This window comes from Ursus maritimus, unplaced genomic scaffold, assembly GCF_017311325.1.
Source record: "Ursus maritimus isolate PB19 unplaced genomic scaffold, ASM1731132v1 scaffold_4, whole genome shotgun sequence".
Lineage (NCBI taxonomy): Eukaryota > Metazoa > Chordata > Mammalia > Carnivora > Ursidae > Ursus > Ursus maritimus.
The window spans coordinates 60,968,891-60,983,846 of record NW_024426552.1 but is presented as its reverse complement, the minus strand read 5'-3'; positions in this window follow the sequence as shown (position 1 = coordinate 60,983,846).

The window sequence follows — 14,956 nt, the reverse complement described above, 5'->3', positions numbered from 1 at the left end:
ATCGGAAACCGGTGATGTACTGTATGGTGACTAACATAATATAATAAAAAATCATTTAAAAAAAATAAAATAAAATAAAATATGGTTTGTAGGGGCACCTGGTTGGCTCAGTCGGTTAAGCATCTGCCTTTGACTCAGGTCATGATCTCAGGATCCTGGGATCGAGCCCCATGTCGGGTTCTGTACTTGGCAGGGGGCAGGGAGTCTGTTTCTCCTTCTCTCTCTACCCTCCCCCCCCCAACTCACTTGCTTGCTCTCTCAAATAAATAAAATCTTAAAAAATATGGTTTGTAAATAAAATTTAGAGGATCCCTCCTCTCACATAGTGTTCATAAAGAAAGCTATGGTTAGGGAGAGACCCCATGGAGGCCATGTAGGTCCTCAGGAAAGACGCGTGGAAAAGAGACAAGACTCAGGTACAATTTGTGAGGTACAAGGGAAATGCCAGGTGTCTGACACCTGGTGCTGTGTGGAGGGAAGAAAACACTGGAATGTCAGCATGTGTTGCTTCTTGGGATATAACAATGGTTAGGCTGGGATTCTCTTTTCCACCCTTATAAGAGTTTCAGAACAAAGTAAGCTGATGAAATATTTGGGCATCAAGCTATTTAGTTTGCTTACTTTGTCTTTTCTGAATTGTGACTCTTTATGGTAAGGGTAGAGAATGCTTCTACCCTGCCTTTGGCATCAACCTTAANNTACTTCTTTCCCTAACTTTCCCTGTATTACATCAAAGTGGTAGCAATGGAATGAAGTGGAAATTAAAGGTCTGTCTTACTCTTTCGACATTATTTAGCCAACACAGAAACAACCAAACAAGGTTCTTCTTTGAGAGTAATAACCAGTGACATTTACCCAGAAAATTTTATATTTATAAAATATATCTGGTGTCTGGTACTTAATTAGATAATAATATGAATAACTGATTGTATCGAATACTCTGAATACCTTTTTTTTTTTAAAGATTTTATTTATTTATTCGACAGAGATAGAGACAGCCAGTGAGAGAGGGAACACAAGCAGGGAGAGTGGGAGAGGAAGAAGCAGGCTCCCCGCGGAAGAGCCTGATGTGGGGGAAGAGCCTGATGTGGGGCTCGATCCCATAACGCCGGGATCATGCCCTGAGCCGAAGGCAGCCGCCTAACCGCTGTGCCACCCAGGCGCCCCATCTGAATACCTTTCTGAAAGCAGATTTGTTTGGAGATAGAGTATCAGGTACCAAACAGGATAGAGGTAGAGTGTCAGGTACCAAAACAAAATGGCTGTTTTCATTTACTTTGTTTTTTTTAAAGATTTTATTTATTTATTGGTCAGAGAGAGAGAGGGAGCACAAGCAGGCAGAGGGAGCAGCAGGAAGAGGGAGTGGCAGACTCTGTGCTGAGTAAGGAGCCCAACGTGGGACTCGACTCCAGGACCTTGGGATCATGACCTGAGCTGAAGGCAGCTGCTTAAGCCACCCAGCTGTCCCTGTTTTCATTTACTTTTGATTTTCGTAGTGCTAAGTCTTCTCTGTGAACCTCTTTCTGTCGTCTGTTTTGCCCTGGTTGCTTGGGAATAGAGGAGGAACTGAGAGGTACAAATATTTAGTAGGAAATGAGGGAATAGAAGAACCCAGGAGGAAGACGAGAAGGGCATTCTGTGGTTATAAGAGGTGGTATGAGGGAATGGAGACCAGTCTTCCGAGAAACTCACATTGTTATATAAGTGAGAACAAGAGCGTAGAGAGAAGGCATCTGCTGACCCCACACATAGCCACTATAAACTTTTCTCTTATTCATAGATTGACCTTTAAGTTATAGTCCAATACGGGACACTCTTTAGAGTACAACAGGATACTATTAATAATTATTAATACTTACAGGTGTCAACCAGGATGCATGATTACTTATTTAGAGATTGCATCATCATAATCTCTTTTATAAAAGTACAACATAAAGACTTTTACCTCATTTCAAACAAATTAGACTCTGGGATAAAAAGCTGGATCTAGGATGGAAAAAGATTAATGGTATTATTTTAAGCACCTGAAAAAAAAATGTCTTATCTACTGTTCACCCTAAAAATATTTTCAAAACCAGATTTAGAGATGCCTGGGAGCTTCTCGTAGTAAAGTGAGTTAAGCTCATCAGCCATTCCCCTAAGTATAGGTGGATTCATCAAAGCCTTTTATTTTTTATAGCAAGTTTTTGGTATCGTTGACACACAGTGTTACATTTGTTTCAGGTGTACAACACAGTGATTCAACTTCTCTATACATTATGCTATGCTCACAAGTGTAGCTACCATCTGTCACCATGCAACACTATTACAATAAAATCAGCAGTTTTCCCTATGCTGTACCTTTCATCCCAATGACTTATTTATTTCATAACTGGAAGCCTGTATCTCCCACTCTCTTTTACCCATTTTGCCCATCTCTTCACTCGTCTTCCCTCTGGCAACTATCAGTTCTTTGTATTTATAGGTCTGTCTGATTCTGCTTCTTGTTTGTGTATTCACTTGTCAAAACCTTATCATGAACTTTGTTTTAATTCAGATTCAAAAATTCAGAGAGCCTATATCATAAATACCAGAGATGGGGGTGTGTGTGTGTGTGTGTGTGTGTGTGTGCACGCGCGCATGCGTGTGTGTGTGTGTGCGCACGCGCGCATGCGTGCGTGTGCACAAACATGCCTTATAAGAAATAGGTCTTAAGAGAATCATCAGGTAAAAGGCCAAAAACGAGAGACAGGCTTTCTTACGTTTAGTCACTACTGTACCCTATAGAACTGGCTCTGATTATACCGAGGGCCTTCTAATGACTTCTACTTTTTACTACTATGGAATTTTACTATTTTAATTCTAGTGTTGCAATTAATTTAATGAAAAATTAATTTTACAGTTGTTTTTAAATGTTTGAGTGATGAGAGAAAAGTGAAATAAAAAAGAACATACCTGAGAAGATGAAACAGTGACAGTTAAATCCTTTGGGTTTGGTGAGGGAAAAAAATAGATAAATTCAAATCGTTATCAAAGGTTTCCTCTGCTCATACAAAGTGAAATAGAAAATCCATATGGTTACATTTTAGTCCTACCAAAAAGTAACATTTTAGAGAGTCTGGGCTCAGTCCTCAAGATACGTCAGACATATGTTTTTGCCTTAATATGTGCAGATGCTGTCTTATTCCTCCGTTTCTTTTTACATGTGTAGACTCAGCCATCATGTATCGCAAGTGAACTCACCTCTCCCGAAGACATGTACTGTGCACCTGACTTAGAATTAAACTTTTAACGTGTTGTAGGTCAACCTTAAATCACTGATGGAGCAGAAAAAAGAACAGAGGATCTATTGTACATTTCTCTATGGGGGAACATGAAAAAAAATGAATGGCTAGAGAAGCTATGGTAACTAAAGCTGCTAACAGAGAAATCTGACAGTCACGGAGTGTTCCTAAAGCATTGGGCTGAAAGAACAGATTTCTGATTTATGCTTCCGAGTCCAGAGATTGTGAAAATCCATTTGAGAAAGTTTAATGTGAGGAAGGCAAACACTCTGAAAAATTAAGTTTACAGAAATCGCACTGCATATAAAATGATCATTTTCACATGAACTGTGTTTAATTACTTAATTGATTAGAAAATATAGATTTATGCCTGTTTATATAGTCTATAAACAAACACCCAGTTTATTAAAATGCCACATAAGGGATGCAAACGCATTACTTTTGCTCCATGAACTAGGTAAGCTTCTCTACTATCTGTGGCAACTCTTAAGAGAAACAAGGCACGGAGTTTCAATGGGTGGGCAAAAATGTTTCCTGTACGGGCCACACCCGCCCTACCCTTACTTCTTGCTGAGGACTAGGGAGAAACCTATCCCTGGATGACCTCAGCAATACTGATTGCAGAGAAGTGTAGGCGCTTTTGCCTTTTTCTCCTTCCCGCTCTTACAATAACAATGACAGAAAAAAAAAATGCTCTCTGGGAATTTATACAGACAAGAAAGAGACTGAACAATATACTCAGTGAACAAGACCCAGAAACAAAGTATGAATAGGGAAGGATAGAGAGAGAGAAAAACAAGTGCCAAAATAATTAAAAGAATCAGTGTATTGAAGAAGACAGTTTTTAATCTATAAAAATGAAAAGAAAAAAAATAATTATAAATTCCAAGTCAGAAATTGACCACTAGACCAAGGGAAAAATAAAAGCTCAAAAGTAAATGCACAGATAGAAGTATTCTTTTAAGTATATGATACATACTGATGCTTAAAATTCAGTATATGACTGTTTCCTCTAAATGTCATAAAATAGCTTAATGTTTCTGAATATTAAGTTATTTCAGAATATTCACATGCTTAGAACTGAGTAGGTAGTACATTCAGATACTTAAATGGTTTGTTAATCTTTCAGGTATCTGAGAATTGTATAGACATGGTGTGAAAAAAAATAAGAATATCAGGAAAGGTATAAAGAAAAATAATAAAAAACAAAATATGAGTGAATAGAAACTTTTATTTTTTTAGATTTAAATTTGTGTATTAACCAGTATTTTTCGTGAAGGATTTGAATGTGACATATCCACTTTGTGATCCCAGCTCCACCCTCATTTCATGCTGCGCTTACCGACAGATTTGCTCATTTACTTACCTCTCCTAGCAGAACAAGCTGTGATACATCACTGGATAAATTACGTGTGCTTTTACCCTGTTTTTTTCAAATATTCATATATTTGGACTGTGGGAAAAAGCTGGAGAATTACAGTTTATGAAGTTCTTAATAGGTGACAGGTCTACTAATGTTTCTTTTGTGTTGGTTGTGTTTCTGTTCTCTACTTGATCCAAAGATAAATGAGACTACATTAAACATTTCTAAACACATCTGTGTCAGCTTGGTAACTTCTTTTGCCAGTGTAATTTTCTCTATTTTTTTCCCAAGAGTTCTTTTCTGGATTTTCTGAAGTAAGAACTTGCTGTGACCTTGTGTGCCTGGTCTAAAAAACCTAGCAAGCTTTGTGACATTGAATGAGTCTTGAAAAACCACTTTGTTGATTAAAGAAGTTTACTGGACAAGAGGATTTGTTTTCCCTTTCTGACTTAAGTTCAATTTTCCCCTTCATTTGCTAACAGGTTGGCTGTCTTAAAGCATGGAATGAATCTTTGTCCTTGGACACGGTTGGACAAAACAGACATTGGGGGTCCATGCTTGACTTGGTGCTGTCCATATAGGCACCATGTAAACCTTAAGACATGGCTGTATTGAACTTGAGGCTTCACACCCGTGACAAATGCTTCTCTATAAATAAGCAACCTAAAAAATGTAAAGATCCCTTATTAAGGTTGAGATTATAGTCGTTATCTTGTTCAAAGTTCCCAAAGACCTGAGAGAAGTAGAAAATTGCTTCCCATGGGTAAATGAGAAGAAAAGACAATGGTAATAATTTATGTAATAAAACTATGCTAAACATTTTAAAAAGATATGCTTCTTTTTATACTATAAGAACATCTTCTAGGAAGCAAGGTATACATGAAGAAGCTCAAAGTCAGGGTGGTTAAATAACTCTTAAAAATTATCCAGATAGTAAAAGAATTGGGATTCAAACTATTACAGAGAATAAATGGAAGAGAAGGGAAACACACATACATACATAATACTGTTGTCTAGGGTAATCCTGATTTAGAAAATTATGCCCCATTGTCAAAATATATATTCAAATATATTTTAAAATATGTTCTATATAAAAATTTGCATATAAAGCCTGGGTATTCTATCTCTTGGACATTTCCCCCCAGCTTTATTAAGATATAACTGACAATTAAAAATTACATATATTTAAGGTGTGCTACTTGATGTTTTGATATAGGTATGCATAGTAAAATAATCACCATAATCAAGCTAATTAACCCTCCATCACCTCACATAGTTACTTTTTTGTATGTGAGATGATAACACTTAAGATGTTTAAGATGTACCCTCTTAGCAAATGTCCAGTGTACAGTACAATAATATTAACTATAGGCACATTGTTATACATCGCATCTCTAGAATGTATACATCTGGGGAGATTTCGGTCAAAGGGAAATGGAAAGATGTTGGACTTTTTAATTGTAATAGGGAGTATCTGGTTAATCAAGTGCTATAAAACCTGGAAGAAAATATGCTGTTTGGAATTACATTCTGGTTTTAATATGGTCACATCTTCTGGCTTGGGCATACAGGCAATGTGATTATAGCATCTGTTACCATACTTATCACCGGGTTGATTCAGCCATTCTGGCTCCTGGCACCATCTGACACTTAGTCTGTGACACTTAACCTTCAGAAAAAGATCCCAAGTGGGTGGTGACATTTTCATGGATTAACTGAACCTTTTGCTCCTTTATCCCAATGCTTTTATACTCTGACAGAACCTTGGTTGCTCTGCATTTACCAGATTTGCTGTGTTTCTTATACAGTAGGGCTTGACAGGTACCACATCAACCCAATATTACCTTGAAAACAAGCTATATTAGATAGATAGCAGGTGACTTGCAGATGAAGTTGGGTGATTATAATCATCAGATGTCAGATGGTCACGTGATCATCTGAGATCTAGTCAACATTGGTATTTGCTCTGTGTTTGAGTTAAATGCTATTAACTCAGATTCAACAAAGTCTCACCAAAATGGAAAATCACAGCTTTGGAGATGGTGTAGTGATATAAAATGTTAGAGTGAAAGACTTGGGTTCAAGTTCCGGCTCCACGGTTAGCTGGCTACATGACCTTGAGCCAGTTATTTAGCCAGTTTTGAGCTTGGTAATTTCACCAGCAAATGACTGGGAGAGAGAGGTTAGACAGGATCCTTCTAAGATTCACCTATTGTACCGGGAAGTTCTGTGAAATGTTTAAGATTCAACTCTATTAAATATCAGTCCAGAAATTTTAGGCAGTATTTTCTTCATTGAAGAAGCATGTTTTTTGTTGCCTATCATTTTGCTATACATACTTATATTAGTTATAGTGTCCTGTATAATAAATTACCACAGATGTAGCTTAAGACAACACCTGCTTATCATCTCAAAATTTCTGTGGGTCACAAGACTAAGCATGGCTTAGTTGGGTCCCCTGCTCTGGATTTCATAAGGCTGTAAATCATGACACCATGGAGACTGCTCTTCCAGAAGCTCACCTGGGAAAGCTTGTTTAGGTTGCTATTAAGCTAAACACATTTCCTTACAACTATATGATGGAGGGCCCCACGCTTTTGTTAACTGTTGACTGATGGTAATCTCAGGTCTAGGAGGCTGCCTGGAGTTCCTGGAGTTCCTTTCCAGCATGACCACTTACTTCATCAAGCCGACGAGAAGGGTCTCTAGCATCAGTATCCTCGAATGAGGTCTAATATATTGTGAGGTAATCATGGAAGTGCCCTTTCTCTTCACCTTTGCTATGTGATGTAATTGAATCTCATGAGTCACATGTTATCACCTTTGCCGTATTCCTTCAGTTACAGGTCAAGTCACAGGTACCGCCCAAACGCAGGGGAAGGGGGTTACACAAAGATGTGAACACCAGCAGGTGGGGATCACTGGAGTCACCTTTGGGTCTCTTCACTGCGATAATATTGGTAATGGGAAATATTTATGAACCTTTACTTTGTGACAACCCTTAATCTTGACAACATATTTGGTACTATTAATATCTTTATTTTGTGTATGTGAAAAATGAGTCTCAAAGAGGATCAGAAACTTGTCCAAAGTTATACAGAATGAGAATTTAAAAAAAAATCTTTCTATGTTTGGGTTTTCAAAACTTGCCCCATGGAAATTTTATATTCTCCCACCTATTTCATATATAATTGGGGAAGCCGTAACTAAGGAGCTGGGTGTCTTTTGATTACAATTTCATTTTCCGAAGAGCTAAGCTTTCCTACAAATAGTAAATAGACAAGAAAGTAGTATATACCTTTTTTAAAAAATCATCAGTATTTTTTTAAAGATTTTATTTATTTGAGAGAGAGCATGCAGAGAGACAGAGCAAGAGCATGAGTGGGAGGAAACAGAGAGACAGGGAGACCAGACTCCTTGCTAAGCAAGGAGCCTGACTCAGGGCTCGATCCCAGGACGTGGGATCACGACCTGAGCCAAAGGCAGAGGCTTAACCAGCTGAGCCACCCAGGTGGAATCAGAAGATTTTTAAATAATCTAATATAGCTTGTTTTCAAGGTAATTTTTTTTTTTTAATGTACAGACATAAGGGGCAAGAAGACACTGGGAAACAGAAGGGGGCATGTGTGCTCACATGCTGGTCTGTGTAGATACGTCAATGGCAAATTCTAGTGCAGTGGCAGCAGAGTGTAAGGAGAAGAGGTCAAACTTACGGATTGTGTCAGGCCTATTTACCCTTGCTACCGCATGGACATTTGGACACTTTGCTTTTGACAACCTTGGGTACCATTTTGGATGCTCCTTTTGAATGAGGATTTGTTCTCTATTTGTTCCTATGGAACTCTACTAGTGAGACCCAACATAGGAAATATTCTTAAGTGTGAAAACATTGACATGTTACACTTGCTTTTCCTCTGGGACCTTTTAGGCTCAATCTTTTCAGCTCCCTGCATTCACGGAGAAAAGTGCCTTCAACACAAACATGATTGTAAGATAGCATTGCCTTTCACTCAGGAGCTAGCTGGGCACAAAGGAGAACTGAAAGGAGGAAGTAACAGGATTTGTTCTGCTCTCCCTACCCAGGCAATATGTGAAGCTGGAATCAAGTTCATTAATACCAATGAGAAATATTGAGTTTAGTCTATTTTTCAATTCACTTAGCTTTCTTTTAAAAAATTGAGAGGTTTGTCTTTGTCACATGGTATGTCATGATTAATCAGATATATTGGATGGGCAAATGGCTTAATAGTTATTGCAATTTGTCACATCAGACATGGCTTATCATGCATTATTAATACCCAAATGTAAAATTAGTTAAACTGGGTCTGGCTTCTGTTCAAGACAGTTGTGTGTTAACAGTAGTAAGTTTTAAAAAACCTGCACAAGGATGATTTAAACAATATCACCTTATCCTTTCCATTTTATTATCAGTGCATCTTCAAATGATAATTAAGTTGACAAAATCTTTATTCAGTAGGAGGACAAACAGCCATCCCATTGAGAAGAGGAGGCTTCAGGATTCATTAACATGGATACCCAGGAGGTCACATGATCTAGAAAGGTTTCTTTTTTCCCCCCAAAGCAAGATGGAAGTTCAGAAACATATATATTTTTAATGAATTTTTATTTGCAAACTCTAAGATATGTTGATTTTGGTACTTGAGTTTCTTGCTAAATTTGATGACTATACAGTCGTATTAAAAAAATAAACCTTAGTACCTTGTTCAGAACTGTATATAATAACAAAAGGAAAAGGAGTCATGGTAGTCTCTACACAGGAGTGACAGTTCACTTTGAGGAATGTGAGGGGTTCAGATCGTCTTCTAATTTAATCAGGAAAGGGCCTCTCTCATGTATCTATTTTTAGCACCCACTTTGTTGACTTTTCAGGCATTTTACAGTCCAGCAAAGGGGATTTCTTTCATTATAGTGCCAAGTCTGTCTGAGGCAATGGTTGCTGCCTCATATTTGTGTCTCTTCTGATTCCAACTGCTTATATGAGACCATTCTAAGGAGATGACCATCTCTAGTTAGGAAGGTCCAGTGATCAGTAGGTCCAAAGATGACTCAGCATGCCACCTCTTGAACTCCTGCCCCATTCCAAGCAAACCAGTTGTATGCTTTTAAGACATGGAACAGTTCAATTTTCAGGAGATATTATCATAGACATATTCTCTTCTAATTGTTTGACAAAATCAGTTTCTTAGAATATTCATCATTTCATGTTCAATGCTCATCCACCCCTCATTCTGTCCGTACTGAAAACCCACTATAGAATTAGAGTTGTACCAGATGCAGTGAGCTATTTAGGGGAATTATACAATGTGAGCCCAGTCTGCGGAAGAGATCACGATATACCTGGGGAGGTGCGCCTGGGTGGCTCAGTCGGTTAAGTAGCTGCCTTCGGCTCGGGTTAGGATCCCAGGGTCCTGGGATGCAGTCCCATATCAGGCTCCTTGCTCAGAGGGAAGCCTTCTTCTCTTTCTGCCTACCGCTTCCCCTGCTTGTGCGTGCTCTCTCTCTCTCTCTCACAAATAAATAGTCTTTAAAAAAAAAGAAGAAGAAAGAAAAAAACAATATACCTGGGGAGAAAAGATGAAAATATTCAAAGAGTTGGAATATAATTTAAAGCAAGTTTGGTGCATAAAGACCTGTGTTCTTTAGAAATTCAGAGGAGATCAGATAAGGTTGGGGTGTTCAGCTAAGCCTTTTTTGGAAGAGTTTGAATTTGAGCTTGGACTACAGCATGGCTGGTATTTTAGTTTGGTGAAGAGATAAGAAACAGAATAGTAAGGAAGAGGAACAATATGAGGAAAAGCTTTGGACTGGAAACATGGTGTGTACCAGGAAGGTGAGATGAAGAATCTGACTTGTTTAAAAGTAGGTAGGTTAAGGTCAGATGATGGAAGACTTACAAAAAGGTTGGTCAAAGCAGTTAGAAGTAATGCTATTTGCTCAGAACTCCTGAAAATTCCATCAGAGAGTTGGCACATAGAAAGTAGGGATTCCCCCAGCAGCAGCATAAGGTATCCGTTCCGAGATGTAAACTCACTTTTGCATCTGCTTGACACATGGGTTGTAGGCTTAAGAGCACAAGTGACGTCTCTAAAAGGACTCCTTTGTATAAAGGGTGAAATCAACGTATTTAAGAGCATCTCCTGTTCTGTGGAAAGGGATACAGAATCATGATAAGTTGGTACAGTAATCACTGATTATTGGTAAATTCAGAGGTTTCTTGTTCGTTCCAGAAGAAATATCAGAAGAGAATAATGAAATATTTTTTACCAAAGCCTTTGAAATCCCAAAAGGCAATATAATTATGCCATCTCGTCCATCAATGAAGCCCAGAAACACCTTATCTATGGTGCTTTGATAATGATCACTATTGGTTGGACTTGCCTCAATTTTTGGCCTGATGTAAACTTTATAAATTTTCATAAGCAAAAGTAAAATATCTCTGGAAGTTGTGTCATCAAAATACATTTGGTATTTAATATTGTAGATTTGCTGATTAATATAGTCAGTTACAAAGCAATTAGAATCTCTTCTCCATAATGGATTCTGAATGTACTGTACTTTGCTTGAAGTATGATAGAAGAAATAATATCAGTAGCCGATAAATTCATCTTTCCAATTACTCTTTCTGAGCCTTCCATATATGTACCTAGTCAATCTCTTTTTTACACTTGTATGCAAACACCCATTCAGCATTCTTCATATGAAGTTTTCACAGCTAGAATACTTCCCTTAGTCAATGATGGCACTTTTCCCAATGAGATTTGGTTTTCTATATGAGAAGATTCTTTTCAGTAAGAATTGTCTTTTTATCCCACCAGAAACCTACATAATTTGGGGTTAAGTTCCCAAGGAAAAAGAACTTAGTAAGCCTAGGCCAGTATTCTTGGGATTATTTTAATCCCATTGAAACGTTTCAGGGATGTCTAAAATTCATATCACCCAGTCACTAGTCAGCAGTTATTTCTCAATTCCAGAAGAATTCTGTAAGTTATAGTAGAATCACAAAATGTTAGAAGGAGCTTTAGGCTGCAGTTCTGCCAAGGTTTCCTTATAGGTGGCCAGTAGCCACAAGATGTTTGCCTTGAATTTTATATAATTCTGTTTGAGCATGTAAATGTATTTAGGTTAGAGGTAAAGATATGGCCCGGTTTACTCAGTGCTGAATCCGCCGGTCCCTTTCACACAGCTGCTTCCCGCCTGATGTTACCTACTGAGGGCGTTTATTTGTGTCTCTGTATAGATTCTCCTGTTTACATGATTGAAAATATTAGTCTTAGAGTGGGTGAAAGATTGTCTCCAAAGTGATTTCTGAAATCTAAACATATGGAGTCTCTCCTTGACTCAGAAAGTAGCTAGGATGACAGTCTAACTTACTCTTCACCATGCTGTGACTTACTTGATATTTTTCATGTGCATAATTCATTTCTATCCATTGCCAATGTATACATAAGGAAAACTTCAGAAAGTTGCATTTTATTAACATTGCACCTGTGATCTAAATTTAAACATGATCTTTGAAGGTGATGCAAAGTATTTGAATGAATAACTTTCTTTTGTTAATTTTTAAAAAAACATACTCTTTATAAGAACTTAATTCTACCTGGGATTAGAAAAAGAAAGTGAACAATTATATTTGCCTGTAATCACACCTGCGTGTGCTGGATGGAATGCTCTGAGGGGCTCCTGAGATGTCTGACTTTTGGTTGGCTTGTGTGTTTGGACCTTGATCCATTAGGATGAGAAGCTTCAGGTACCTGAGACTCCTTGAAAGGGCCAGACCTTCCAGAGGGTGCCCAGCACTTGTTTTTCCTCTGAGTTGCCTTCTTTTAAGAAACTCTAGTCCTTTTTCAAGGAGACGCTTTGAAGGATTATTTTTTGTGGCTAGTTCATACTGAAAGCATGGCGTGCACCGGCAGAGACAGAAGCCGTGTAAAGGTGAAGAGAACAGGCTGTTTGTGAGCTTCAGGAAATACTAGCTTTGAATCCTACTCATGTGATGTCTTCACAAAAGTGGGCATGGATCTCCAGGGCTCTGCCACCCACTCCTGCACTCTCACCATCCAATACTGCTCTCTCTCCCTTCCCACCATAATAAATCCTCTGAATGCAAAAGCAAAAAAAAAAAAAAAAAAAATGCTCCTCAGTGCCAAGAAAAGTCTGATGGCAAGAAGACAATGAGGCGTTGGGAAAGACATTGGTTCCAGAAATTGGATTCTAGGCATGTAGTGCCAGGATGGAGGACTTTTATTTAATTTTATAGAAAAATGTTCGGGTTATTTTACACTGAGATGTGAAATCTCATTTGCAGCTAAGGCCCGGAGGGAGTGAAAGGAACTAGGAGAGCTCATAAAGACAAGCGTAATAGGATTAATAAGAAAAAGGCCGAAGACATAAGCCTTTATTGTAGGAACTCAGTGCTAAATTCTAGCATTGATGAAGGGTGAAATGTCGATACTTATCCAAACATTTGTGCCTTCAGGGCACAACAACTGAAGGCTGGTGGCTTCATAGGTCAATGCTGCTTGGGTAGGTTGTCTGCTTTTCTCAGGAGAGAGGGCCACTCTGATAGAACAGAGAAAGAAAATCACTGTGTGGCAGCAATTCCTGAACCCTCATCAGAGAAATAATTCTCAAAATATATTTTATATAACTGGAGTAACATTTAGGGTTGTGTAATAATCCATGGAATAAGAAATTGGAAAATTATTTGATTATCTAGGTCCCGAATGTTAAATTATTTGTCTATATATTTGTGGCTTGAATGTGAAAAAAAATAGCATTGTCAATCTAAAGAGTCAATTTATATAAGAGTTGCAGGTTACTCGTGAACGTGGATTAGAGGATAAGGTGGTAATCAAATTGTTGGCTCCATAGTTGGTTCTTTTTCTTCTTTTATAGAGGTCGATTGCTACAAAATAATTCGGGCTGAAAATGTGGCTGCCGAAGCAATTTAAATAACTGTACCAAAGAGAGCATCATCTGGTTATTTCAACTGCATAGTCAGGCCAATTGTCAGGCTAATATTTGCACTCCTATTTCATAACAGGGTGAAGAAGATGATGTTGACCCGAGGCTAAGGGAGGTCCAGGTGCTGATGATTTCAGTCCCTAAAGGGCTTCATTCATTTTTCTAATTTATGGCACTGAATTGATTTTTTCCGGTATTACTTTCCTAATAAGATCAGTGTATTTTTTAAAGTATTATTTTTAAAGCAATATTAATGCTGCCAAATTGACAGTCTAAGTGAGCAGAAGTATTATGGTTATTAGAGGAACCGGTTCAAGCATTTTATATACTATAATAATAATAATGCAACTGAAGTTTCAAAATGGTGCTAGGCATGATGGGACACCTCCCACTACTCTTATCAACTGTGTCTTACCTAGCCTCAGGTTTCATATTTATAATAGGTGTATACTAAGACAACAGAAATATAAACTATATGTAGATATATAAAAATTCTGGAATACGGAAATGTATATTTTAATTCGGTGCAAGGCAAGAACATATTTCTAGCATTTTCCTTGATTTAAATTTTTTCTAATGTAAATATCTAAAAATTCGGTTCTCTTGATCATCTGATAATGATTTCAATGCCTCCATATGCAGCAGAAACATCTTTGTTTGGCTTTTGTGAGATTATCTTTAGGAGGTGGTGTCAGGATGGCTAGATTTTTTTTCGATGTTTAATTAATGTATTTGTGACCATCGAGCTCATATGTAAATGAGAGAACACCTGCTTTAAATGTAGCAAGGCAACCTTCCAATAGCAGTGCCTGGTCCTGAAGTGTCTATGACAAAGGTAATTTTGCAAAGGGATCACAGATTTTAGTTATCAGGAGGTACTGTTTCTAAGGCTTGCTGGTAGAAACTAGAGCCCTTTCTAGGAGAGGTGGCCACTAAATTGTTTAAATCCATTCAGAAGAGTTAATTGGGGGAAGGAAGGACCCTTATAGGTCCCATTTTCCAAGTCTGTCTCTACTGTGGTTGTCACTATCATGGTGATCTTTGATGTCATCACCGTTATTATTTTCAGCAATACCACCATCCTCAGACCTTAGATATCCTGATTAAAAATGATCCCCATGTGCACAGTGAAATTTATTAGGACCAAAATACCCAGTCTGGCTGTTTCTTGTGAGGTTATTTTGGCTTCACATGCAGATGCTGGGTCCAATGTTTTGAGTATCCACCATGTGGCTTGGTTCTGAAGATGAATCCCGGCCAACGTGAAGCACTGAATGTTCTGGCCCCACCATATTTACACGGACTCAGCCATTGTCTTAATTTTTCAGCTTTACTCACTGGCTCA